The sequence below is a fragment of the Lissotriton helveticus genome, chromosome 10 (genome assembly GCF_964261635.1).
Source record: "Lissotriton helveticus chromosome 10, aLisHel1.1, whole genome shotgun sequence".
NCBI classification, from domain to species: Eukaryota; Metazoa; Chordata; class Amphibia; order Caudata; family Salamandridae; genus Lissotriton; species Lissotriton helveticus.
Genome location: NC_136071.1, coordinates 586,641,026 through 586,653,585, shown reverse-complemented (window position 1 = coordinate 586,653,585; position 12,560 = coordinate 586,641,026).

The following is a 12,560-nucleotide window of genomic DNA, read 5'->3' as shown; positions in this document are numbered from 1 at the left end:
TAGTCCATGGAAATGAATGGGTAATTTGCAATTAGCAATTTTCTCAAACAAATTTGGAATGGTAAAGAATCGCTATTTATTCCTTAAAATTCGCTTTTTTGGAAATGCAAAATAGTTATATGATACATATGGCGGTTGATGTCTAACAAGATAAGAAGCTTATGGATACATTTATGATGACTGGTGCAATGAAGTAGAAATCACTTACTTCATTGGTAGGCCTTTACAATAAATTATCTCCTCTGTATTCTTCATCAAGCGTAACTTTAATCTGCAATCCTGAGTAGGCCTCACCTTAAACAAACCTCTGGATAGGCCACATCTTATTGTCATCCTGATTTAATCATTTATAATGCTAGGGACAGATTTATGATAGGTGTATACCTCTTTTGTGCCACTTAGAAAACATTGTCCATGGGGAAATGACTTAAAATGTCATTAAGACACATGAATGTTTTTTTTTAAAACGTTTGCAATTTTTTTGGGTCACTTTCAACATGGCTATGTGTCTGAAACAGTCAAAATCTAAATTTGCAATGCACAGGTGGGAGCATATTTACAAGGAATGTGCTTCATGGGGAAAGGTCTTATAATGTAATATGGGAAAAATGACATCAGAGACACTGAAATGCCTTATAGAGAAGCATACACCATTATGTCCTTGTCATAAATTTGCAAACCATTACTTTTCCCCAATTTTTTGTGATTTGTGATTCCTTAAATGCAATGTATCAAAAAAAAATATGTAAAAAATGATATTAAGGATTTGGAAACTACCACCAACTTCTAGTTTGTGGTAATTTGCGAATTCTTTTCAAAAAGCATTTTTTTTTAAAAAAAAAAAAAAGGTCCCATATGACGCCCATACATGCCATTAGGGCATGTAGGTGTGCCATGTGCTCCCAAATTTCTTTTTCAGGGGTGCAGCAGGGTGTTCTTGAGATACCCCTGCACGCTTGAAAAAAATCCTATTTTGTGATGAGCTAATTGCTAATCACAACTTGCAACATTAATTCTTATGAGCCTCCTAGCCTATGGAAATGAATGGGTAATTTGCAATTAGCAATTTGCTCATTGCAAATTAGGAATAGTAAAGAATCGCTATTTATTCCTTAAAATTTGCTATTTATAATATGTAAAATATTTTGATGATACATATGGCAGTTCATCTGTAACAAGATAAGAAGCTTAGGGATAGATTTATGATGAGTGGCGCATCACCAGGGATGTGACAGTCATCCTGCGCCACTGTTCCGCCACCCATGTTGTGCTGCATTTACAATGCGGCGCAGCATGGGGCAAAAACGGCACAGATGCGTGACGCATCTGTGCCGTAAAGGTGGCGCATTGCTGGAGTTGTATCGTAAGTGCGATGCAGCTCCAGCAAGGCTCAGGGGTGCCCCATCTCTACAATGCTGCGTCAAGACCTATGCCAGCTTCAAGCAGGCGCAGGGTTTTGAAGCAGCTTTCTCCTATCTGATTGTAAATGCGGCACACCATGGGTGGTAAAGCAGTGGTGCACATTAACTGGTGCATGCCTGGGGATGTGCCATTTAATATAAATCTGCACTTTAACATTTGAGTATGTGCAGGGGACACAGAGTCGTTGAGGCTTATCCAAGGTTAAGAACAGATGAGTCCTGTTCAGTGAAAAATTAGACATAGGCTTCACCTGCTCAGCATCGCTGGACATGGCTAAATAATAGCTGCAAAATGTTACTCTTGTTAAATAATTTTACTATTATAATCTGTGAGATTTGTCTCTTACTCTGCAACATCTCATTGTTGTTATCTTTCTTTAAAGATAAAGACAACCTCAACATGAGCGACAATCTGCAATCAGTTGATTTTGACCTCATCATTGAACTTGTAATTGAAACATCAGTGGATGTTGATCCATTGGATGATTTAAATCCTGAGGATGAAGAAGAGCGTGATGAGGATGCAGATTTGTCCGAATTATATGATATAGGATGGGAAGCTGACCTGCTTGAGCCTTTGGAATTATAAACATTTATTTTTAAAATTTATAATCAATAAAAAGTAAAAAGGTAAACCGTTTAATTTAAAAATAAAGACACCTTCAAAAACAGGTTATGTGTAGTGTCTTCAATAAAATATTAAAATATGCTCATAAAATTAGATCAGATTCACATATAAAATAGCATAGGTAACATAAATATAAATGTCATTTCTTTTCTGGTATTTCTGTATTGTAAAAATGGCAATGACTAAAAAATCTTCAAATTAAAATGTCAAGTAGTGTGTTATGTTTTTGATCACTATTACTGATTTACTGTTTGATAATAATGTTTAATAACATTTTTTATTATATTTTTCCTCAGATTCAACTGCAGATCATTTCAAGATTTCAATATGCCTACAAAAATAAGAGAGATAAAGGCTGCAAAACGTCAAAGACAGCAGGAGAAAAAAAAAACGCAGCAGTCCTCTAACAAAAAGATTTCTCAAGCCATGAAGAAAGCACCGGGTAAGAGCTCTAAATATTTCATAAGAAATATTTCTAATAAAAAAAATATTAGTACAGAAAATGTTTCAATCCATAACATGAGAAGTAAATCAAATGGAAAGAAAAGGACAAATGAAAATGTTACTGCTAGAGCAAGAGATAAATCTGTGCATGATAGTAGAAGGAAACAACAGTTTAGGGAGATTCGTAAACGAATGTTCCGTAACAGGATAATTGGCAATTTGTTAAAAAATATTAAGAAAGGTCAACAGAAATTAGTTTTTTATAGGAGAAAAAAAAAAGTTGAGAAAGTTATTGATCAGGCTTTTGAAATTAAACGTAAGTTATTTATTTTGATAATCAATAGAATTAGGAAGCTAAACAAGGCAATTTTTGATTTCAAAAGAAATAGTAGATGGAAGAGAATAGTTAATCGTAGTAATTTTTGTGAAGTTTTTTCTGGAGAATGGATACATAGTTCAAGCTGTGAGGCATTTTTTAATGAAGAGAGTTATTTCCAGGATAATGATTTGGTGCATGCAGTTGACATCAGTGGTCGTGCTTATGAAGTGAAAGATGGTTGTCCAGTTGAAAAAGAAAAACTTGTGACAACAGAGGCAGAAGAGTTGTTAGGTAATGAGGTTTTAGGAAGACGTGCTAAGGGTCCTGTGTACACCTGGAAGTGTAGTAGTATTTGCAGTGTGCGACAGGATTCCATCAATTTGCTTTGTGATTTTGTACGGACATTTAACAAGAAAAGTTTGAAGCAGAAAATAAGGTTGTTGCAAGAATTAGATCCTTGCAGAGTGAGAGAAGTGACAGGTTTGCATGGTCATTCACTGGCTTGTCTTTCCAGGAGAGTATGCCAGAGTGTTTTTCATCATTTCAGGATGCTAGCAGTGCATCATAACAAAGTGAGGAAGTTAGTTAGACTGTTGTATTATGCTAAGAGTCCAGCAATTATGCTGAAACAATTATGCGCTGCTCTTTTGCATGGTTCTGAAATAGATGTGAAGAATATATGTGAAGAAATTGAGTTTTGTTACTTTGGAAGTAAAGAGGAGAATGTTGAAATTGAGCAAGAAGTAGAGGGTCATTTGGAAGATAGTGTACATGTTTCCAGTACAGATAATTTCCAGAGGGAAATTGCGACGTTTGACATGAAATCAAGTGAGAGGCCTAATTTCACTTGTGTGTGTTGTAGACGCACTTATTATAAGAATCAGACTAAGTTAGTGGATTTATATGCAAAAAGTGAAAGGGAAAATAATAGTGAATGGAAGGATTTTGCAACATACTTGATGGTAGAAAATTGTTTTGATTTGGGATTGGATCAACGTGTGTGTACTTATTGTTGTAACAAATTAAAACAAAACCAGATGCCTGCTAGAGCAGTTCATAATAATCTGGAATTGGTTGAGATTCCTTCTGAATTGAAGGACTTAAATACTTATGAATCTATTTTGATTCAAAGTATCCATCCCTTTCAGGCTATTGTAAGAATGGAGCCAAAGACAGGGAAATTGCCTCCATCAGATTTACAGAGAGGATTAAAGGGAAGAGTTGTTTATTTGCCTCTAGATTTCAAGAAAAACATTAACACAATTGGAGTAGAAAAAGTGGAAGAGGAACCTCTGGTTATCTTAGTTAATGGGGTTCCGACAAAGAATAAGAAAATATGGCAAGATTTAGTAGATGTTAGGAAAGTTAAAAAGGCAACATTGTATTTGAAAAAAAATAATAAATACTATAAGAATGTATATGTTGCAGAAGAGGAAGTAAGTGAGGAAGAGGATAGCGATTTGTGTGCTGGTCAAATTGAGAAAGTAGAACCCTCTACTAGTGAGGAAATATATGAACATTATAGTGTTCATCCTTTGCATTCAAAGGAAGTCATGGGGAATGCTATTGAGTTGTTTCAAATGAAACAAGCCAAAGGGAGTCCCATTAGTGTTTGGGAGGAAAGTTTGGAAGCTCGGTGTTTCCCACAGCTTTTTCCAACAGGTCAGGGAGGAAGATATGATGAGCGACCTCATCAAATTCCTGCTTCTGAATACCGGACTTTGCGATTGTATGCAGGAGATGCTAGGTTTCGACAATGCATTCCTTATTTGTTTCATCTCCTGTTTGAAAGCGATCTGTCTGGACTGTCATATGCAGTGAACCACATCTTGAAAAGTGGTATACACATGCAAAACATCTCGGCAAGTGATTTTATGGATAAAGTGAATGTCCAAGATAGTATTTTGGATTCTCACCTGATTAATCTCATGGCGTGTCAGCGTGGTACTAATGAGTACTGGTACCGTCGTCATGGTGATTTAAAATGTATGCTGAGGAACTTAGGTACTCCCACATGGTTCCTCACTCTGAGTTGTGCCGAGTATGGCTGGGAAGACTTACTTCAATTTCTACGAGAGGCAAATGCTAACGTAGAAAACATCGAATTCAAGACACCCGGAGAACTGTGCTCTTTGGATCCAGTCAATGTATGTAGGTACTTCAATCATAGATTTGAAGCTATGATGTCTTTCATCATGAATAAGAAGAATCCACCTCTTGGAGAGGTGTTGGATTTCTTCTGGAGAAAGGAGTACCAAGCAAGAGGTGCTCCTCATATACATATGTTGCTGTGGATCAAGGATGCACCTAAATTTGGAACGGATCCAGAAGACTCAGTGATGAGTTTCATCCAACAGTATTCTATGTGTGCTGTTCCAAACGCAAAGGAGAAGAAAAGCCTAAGAGAAAAAGTTCTGCGTTTCCAAAGCCATCGATGTGGAAAGTACTGCCGTCGTAAATTCCGAAACAAAGACAAGTTCTACACCAAATGTCGTTTCGGCTTTCCACGACCGGTGATTTCTAAAGGAAGAGTAAACAGTTTGATGTCTTCGCTGCGACATAATGTGATGAAGAAATCACCTAAAAACACTTACAATTTGAAGAGGAACGAAGAGTCCAAGTACATCAACGACTACAACCCGGTGATTTTGTCCATGTGGAATGCTAACATGGATATACAGTTTGTGGCTGATAACTGTATGGCTGTGGCTCGGTATGTGACGTCTTACATCACCAAAAAAGAGAAGACAGAATTGAAGGATATGTGGGAGGACATTTCCCATGAAAAGAGCCTCAGCAAGAAGTTGTACAGTTTCAGTCTGAAGATGTTGTCGCATCGAGAAATCGGAGCGTACGAATGTTCTGACCGGTTGTCTTCAGCAAGTCTCTATGCCAAGTCCAGGAGTATCGTTTGGGCGAGTCTTGGTCTTGCTGCAACGCGTAATCGAGTTCTCAAACCTGTGCGGGAAATTGAGTATTTGGCGGAAAAGGAGCCAAACAGTACCGACATTTTGAAGACAAACATGTTGGATACATATTATCCAAATCGAAGCAGTCACCTAGAGAATGTTTGTCTGTATGAGGTTCTGCAAAATTACATGTTCAAGAGGAACATCAAAGAAGATACTGAGAAAGGAGTGTATGCTGTAATAGGAAGTGAGGGATGTCTGGTCAAGCAAAGAAAATGCCACTTGATAAACCATCGAAAATTGAGTGGCGAATCTCCTGAAAAAAAGGAGTTTTTCTATTTAGCACTTTTGCAACTTTTCAAGCCTTGGCGTGCAGAAGAGGAACTGCTTGGAGATTTCCTCTGTTACGAAGACTCTTTCAATGTCGCCAAGGAGACCATAGAATGTCCTGCTTTTCCCAAATATGTAGAAATGTTGAATGCGGAAATTGAGCAGGAAGCAACGATTGCAGCCGAGATTGCCAGAGACAGTTCTCAGGACAGTCAGAGTTCTGCTTCATTGAGTCAGGATCCACTAGGAGGACCTCTTATTGAAAATGAAGCTGCCACTGCTATGAATGAGGTGGAAAGAGCCATGGCACATGCTCAAGAGGATGCGGTTAACTTAGAAGAGTTGGAAAGGCAACTCAACGTTGAGCAGAGGAAAATATATGACGAAGTTACCATGCAAATTGATCATGGATTAAGTCATGATAAGAAAGAGTGCTCATGTACGTCGTTGAAGCCTGTCCGACTGTACGTGAGTGGAGAAGCGGGAACTGGAAAAAGTTTCCTCATTAAAGCAATTTCATGCTATTTGCAGGAAAGGACAGAGTCATCGCTGTCTTGTGTTGTCACTGCTCCAACTGGACTGGCAGCACATAATATTAAAGGGATTACTTTACATCGTTTACTGATGCTGCCAGTGGAGCATGACAACAAATTAGAATATCACAAGCTATCTGGAGATGCTTGTTTTGAAGTTTCAAGAATCTTGAGGAAAATGAAACTTCTTATCATTGACGAAGTAAGCATGGTTTCCAATGTCATGCTTGCCTTTGTGCATTTGAGGATGCAAGAAGTTCTCAAAACAGAGTATGATGTGTTATTTGGTGGCAAACACATCATTGTTTTCGGAGATCTTCTGCAGCTGACACCAGTGAAAGGGCAACCTGTGTTCAAAATGCTCACGCATGAAGATACCAGGAAGTGCCTAGGCAGCATTGGCAACGTCAATATATGGTTAAACTTCAATTATGCTGAACTGCATGAAAATATGCGTCAGGCAAAGGATGAAGTTTACAAGACTATTCTACAAGATGTTAGAATTGGAAAAGTGACCGAGCATGGGAAAGAAGCTTTACATGCACGATTACTGTCAAATTTATATCCAGAACAAGATGTTGTGCCTGAGAATATTTTTCAGAAAATTACTGATAAGAAATCTGGAATATGTTTGATGCCAACTCTTGCAGAATGTGCCAAATTTAACAACAAAATGTTGCATTTAGAAAAGCAAGAGATTGTGAAAGTGGAAGCTATTGATAGAGTAGAGCATATGGGATCAACAATTATTTTGTCTGAGAATCTGAAAACAAAATTGGATTCATTAGAGAAGAGTATATCTAAAACTGCAGGTTTTGAAAAGACTCTGATTGTGTGCTTGAACTGCCGTATAATTTTAAGAAGGAATTTACATGTTGAAAGAGGTCTGGTAAATGGATCAATGGGTAATGTTGTTGATTTTGTGAAATACAGAAATAGAGATGGAATTGAATTTTTAAAAATTAAATTTGATGGCATTGAGGAAGTACAGCTAATTGCTCGTTGTTCTGCTAGATTTTTGCTTGTAAAAGACTTATATGTTCGCCGTAAGCAGTTCCCTGTTTGCTTGGCATATGCGGTGACAATTCATAAATCGCAAGGTTTAAGTGTAGACACTGCATTGGTGAATATTGGCAGTTCTGTGTTCAAGGAGGGTATGGCATATGTGGCATTGTCACGAGTTAGAACTTTATCGGGATTGTACTTGATTGAGTGTGATGTCAGAAACATTTGTGCAGATCTAGATTGTGTTAAGGAATACAATAGGTTAAGAAGAGAGTATGCGCCACATTTGCCTCAGTTTCCTTTGTTTGAGAAACGTCTGGTAGGCCGGAAACGAAGAAATGAGAACAATACTGGGGAGGTTGTAGCAAAAAGACAAAAAGTGAATGAACCTAAAATTACAAGCAGAAACAAAGAGGATTCTGTTGAAGATGTTGTTGGTTTTCAGTTTGAAAACAGTTCTGGTGTCAACTGCTATGCTAATGTAGTAATTAATGTTTTGTTTTCTCTAAAAAATGTAAAAGAAGAGATTGTGGTCAATTCTGATCAAAGATTTTGCAGTTTGTTAAATTCTGTGTTAGAGAAATGTACCACTGATAGAAGAAACATAGAAAGTGTGTCTGAAATTAGAAATCTGTTAGATAGATGTTCAGGCCAAACACAATTCTCTCAAAATATTCAGCAAGATTGTCAGGAGTTTTTAATGTATATGCTTGATGTATTACATGCTGAAGGTGTAGATGTAGATCAGCTGTTTGGGCTTTCTTATCAATGGCAGCATGACTGCGAGAACTGTATGGTATCAAGTACTACTAGTGTAGACTCAGAAAGATTTATATATTTAACTTTGCCAGACAGTAAATCAGTCTCCTTTAATAAGCTAGTAAAAGCTGCTAATCACAACATGGAGTGTAGCCAATGTAAATCTGAAATGATGTCCACATTATTTATACGAACATATGGCCAGTACGTCATTTTAATGTTCCAACGATGTAGGCCTGATGGAACAAAATTGACAACTTTAATAAAAAAATTTGTAGCTTCGCAGTTGTCAATATCAGGAAGGACTTTTGTAACTACAGCAATTATATATCATGACGGCCCTTCAATATCATCAGGACATTACACAGCTTATTTAAAGTCTAGAAATGGCTGGTCATTCTGCAATGATTCTGTTTTAATTTTCAAAAAAAAATTGCCGTATGACCTTAAAAACTCTTACCTGGTGTTTTTAAAACCAAAATTTTAGGAAAATAATCTCGGGATATGATCTGTGGAATTTCAAGAAGTTCTAATGGCTCCTACACAATTTGGCCTTGAGGATAAGTGTAGTTCAGAGACATAACTTCTAATCATAGGATTGGACATCATGGAGATGTATGTGCACTTTAAATGAGTTCAGAAAAACTGTTTCTTTTCATAAGCTAATTGAAGCAGCCAATCAAAACATGGAGTAGAGGGAATGTAAGTCTGCAATGCTGTCTACTGTTTTACATTGCTTTGTGATTAAAAGTGATGTAGAGAATTAAATAATTGTAGTACTCATAGAGGTAGTGTAAGTCTGCTTCATATTAAGCAGTATCAGTGTCATAGGAAATGTAGAACATGACTGAGCAAGAAGGGGAAGATATTACTATTCCAGGATTGTGAAAATGATCTTCAACATTTTAATTCTGAAAGTTGCGGAAATGCCAAATGATGGGATTGGCTTACAAGAAATCCAAGAGTTATAAATATCTCTGACTAGATTTGGCCTTGTGGAAAATAGTGGTAGAGAGCAAGAAGTCATTTATTGCATGTAACGTGTTTTTAAAAACGATGGAGGTTTTCTTTCAGAAAGTGGCGGGCTGAAAGTAATAACAGCACAAAAGAGTGTAAGCTGTTCATAGGACATCCTTGGACGTCATGGAAAGTAAGTTAACTTTAAGGAGTTCTGAATTTTAATTTCTGATGTTGTATGGGTTTTTTAAACACAATCATTTTGATTGTGTTTTTTTTTCCCCGCTGTTACATGATGAATACCTTCAAGTCACTGTTTTTAGTGAATTTTGATACATTCTGAGAACAGCAAAAATAAACCATTTAACATGTATAATTAATTCTGTACTGTTTGCATTTATGATGTATATGTAGAACTGTGTAGGAGGCATGGAGAAGGTGAGTTTTCTGTAAGTGTTAAATTTATTGTATGCAGTGCTGCACTTCTACGTATTCTTTCATATGCTGGACTACATCTGCACAATGAGATACCTAAGCAAAGGAAACACAAGTGATGTGATTGTGAAATGAGCAAAATAAATTGCACATATTTCAATTACATCACCTGTGTTTCCTATCATTACGAATCACATTGTGCAGATCAAGTTTAGGTCTGTCCAGGGAAACATAGGAGGTTTCTACTTTGTTGAAGAGTGCAGTGGACATGACTCACTTCATTAGTAGACTTTCACAGATATTATCTCCTCTGTACACTTCAACAAGTGTAAATCTCATCTTGAACTCTGAGTAGGCCTCACCTCAAACAAATCTCTGGATAGGAGACATGTTATTGGCATACTGAAGCGACACTTTTCTGAAACAAGAGCAATGCAAAAGATGCACCATGTTTTAAGATAGGCCTCACTTCATCTGCATCAAGATACTGTTAGTTTAAAATGTATATCTTTAGGATTGTGTAGAGGACCTGGAGAAGCAGAAGCTTCTGTCAGTGTCAAAGTTGTTGAAAAACTATTTGTCCTTCAATATTTTCCCTTGTCTTTTGTAATTTTTAAATACATATTTTAATTTTTTTCAAATGTTGGTTCTCTCTTTCACAGATTGAAAGTATAGAAATAAAATGTGATTAATTTAACGGCAATTACAAGGTAAATAGTTGTACTCTTTTCGTTACATTTCTATCACATTCACCTACTATTAGATCCACTGCTTCACTTCTTTAATCCTCAGTTTCCTGCCTTTGCTACTTTCCTCATTCCTTTCTCTATTACCTATTTACTCAACTCCTTCCACTCTTTTTCTCAGTCCCTCTGTTCTCATAGTTCCTCAGTCTTGTTCACTCACTCCATCTCTATTACTCTTAGTGTCTGTGAATTACTTTCCCAACTTTTTTTTTTTTGGACCGCTTCCCGGGAAGTTGCCCGGTTCGCAAACCAGCAGCGTTATGGCAGTCCACCATTTTGTGTTTCGGTCGAATCAAGATACAAGATGGAGGGCAAATAATGTTCAGAATGGGTAGAAGGGGGCACGGTAGATGTATCTTGACCCCCTTGGTTTTCTGAGGGTGGCTGAGGAGGACCATAGTTCTTCACTCTTGTTCACTCTCTCTGTTTCTATTAATGTCACTGTTTATGACTGATCAAAAAAATGTTTTTTAAAAAAGAACAGTAACTATAAGGGAAGGAAATAGACAGTTATGTTAAAAGAAAGACAGCTATAGGGAGTAAACTAAGGATACTGTTACCTACAATCCACTGCTGTTGATGTTACTGACCATGTCATGAATGATGTAATATGTGACATCATCAGCAGTGGATTGTAGGTAACAGTATCCTTAGTTTACTCCCTAGAGCTGTCTTTCTTTTAACATAACTGTCTGTTTGCTTACCTTATACTTACTGTTCTTTTTTTTAAAAAATATTTTTTTTGGTTAGCTTCCGGTACGCGTACCGGGTAGCGCTCCGGGAGCGAACTAAGAGAAATAGAGGTTGGCAGAGTTCCAAATATTCTACCAATTTTTTTATAATGGGGAGTTAGTTCTGAAAAGAACTTTTTTTTTTATGTTTTTGTTGTTTTATATTTTTTTTTGTATTTTTTGAACATTTTTTTACTTTTTTTGTATTTTCTGAACGTTTTTAAATTTTTTTGGGTTTTTTTTGGGGGGGGGGAAACAAAAACGATCCATTATAAAGGGCTCAACAGGAGCAAAAAAAAAAAAAAGAATTTATTTTTTGGTGCGTTTCGTACAAACATTAATATGATTTTGAATTGCTCGCAAAATCAAAGTGATGCTACTTTCTCTGTAGCAGATGAAAGTGCCACATTCCACGCACACTTGCTTTACGTGCCCAAACAACATTTGGATGTTTGCGATCATCTCCCTCGCCTCTGGTCCCGACACCTCTGGAGCCACCGATCTTCTTGCCATTGGGAGGGGATTTTGTTGTTCGTCACGTAGCTGGGCAGCACTATAATTATTTGGGTGCCACCTACTCATATGCCGATGCATAGTATGATTGCCATAACTGTATTTTTTATCAGTGCCCCTTGACAATCTATCACCGCATATGCGGCAAAACACGTAACGTGCATTCACTTTCTTTTGCCCCTCAGGAATTCTGTAGAATTGCCAGATGTAATTCTCCTTTCGATTGTACCTCCTGGGCTCCTCTGGCAAAAACTCATGCTCTTCCTCCTCTTCCTCCTCTTCCTGTTCTTCCTCTTCTTGCAAAATTACTTCTGCAGGTGGTCCTCTCTTTCTTGGATTTGGTGGAGGTGGTGGGCTAGCACCAGCTGAAGCTACTAATGAAGCCATCTCAAAGTCTCAATAAAGGGTCTTTCTCTCACCAAGATGAAAGTCAGAGTGATGAAAGAAGGAGGGGTTTTCATCATTTGGGAAAAACAAAAGTTCTAAACCAATGAAAAGTGTCCATTTTAGATCACATGACCTTGTATTACATCATTAGGAAACCAAAAGTGAAATGAACCAATGAAAAGTGTTATTACCGAGTCACATGACCTGCTATGTTTACGTTACGCGGTCGGCGCCGCGCCGCGGATCGCTTCCGGTTCGCGTACCGCTGCGCTTCCGGGTACGCGAACGTAGCACGTAATATGACGTATTACGCGAGAACGCGAAACGTCATGCTGACGCGAAGCGTCACGATGTTGTTTTGTAACGCGAGAGGTGCGCAAAAGGAACGTTTACCAGTTCGCGTACCGGGTCGCGCCTCCGGATTGAGCTAACGGGAAGCTAAC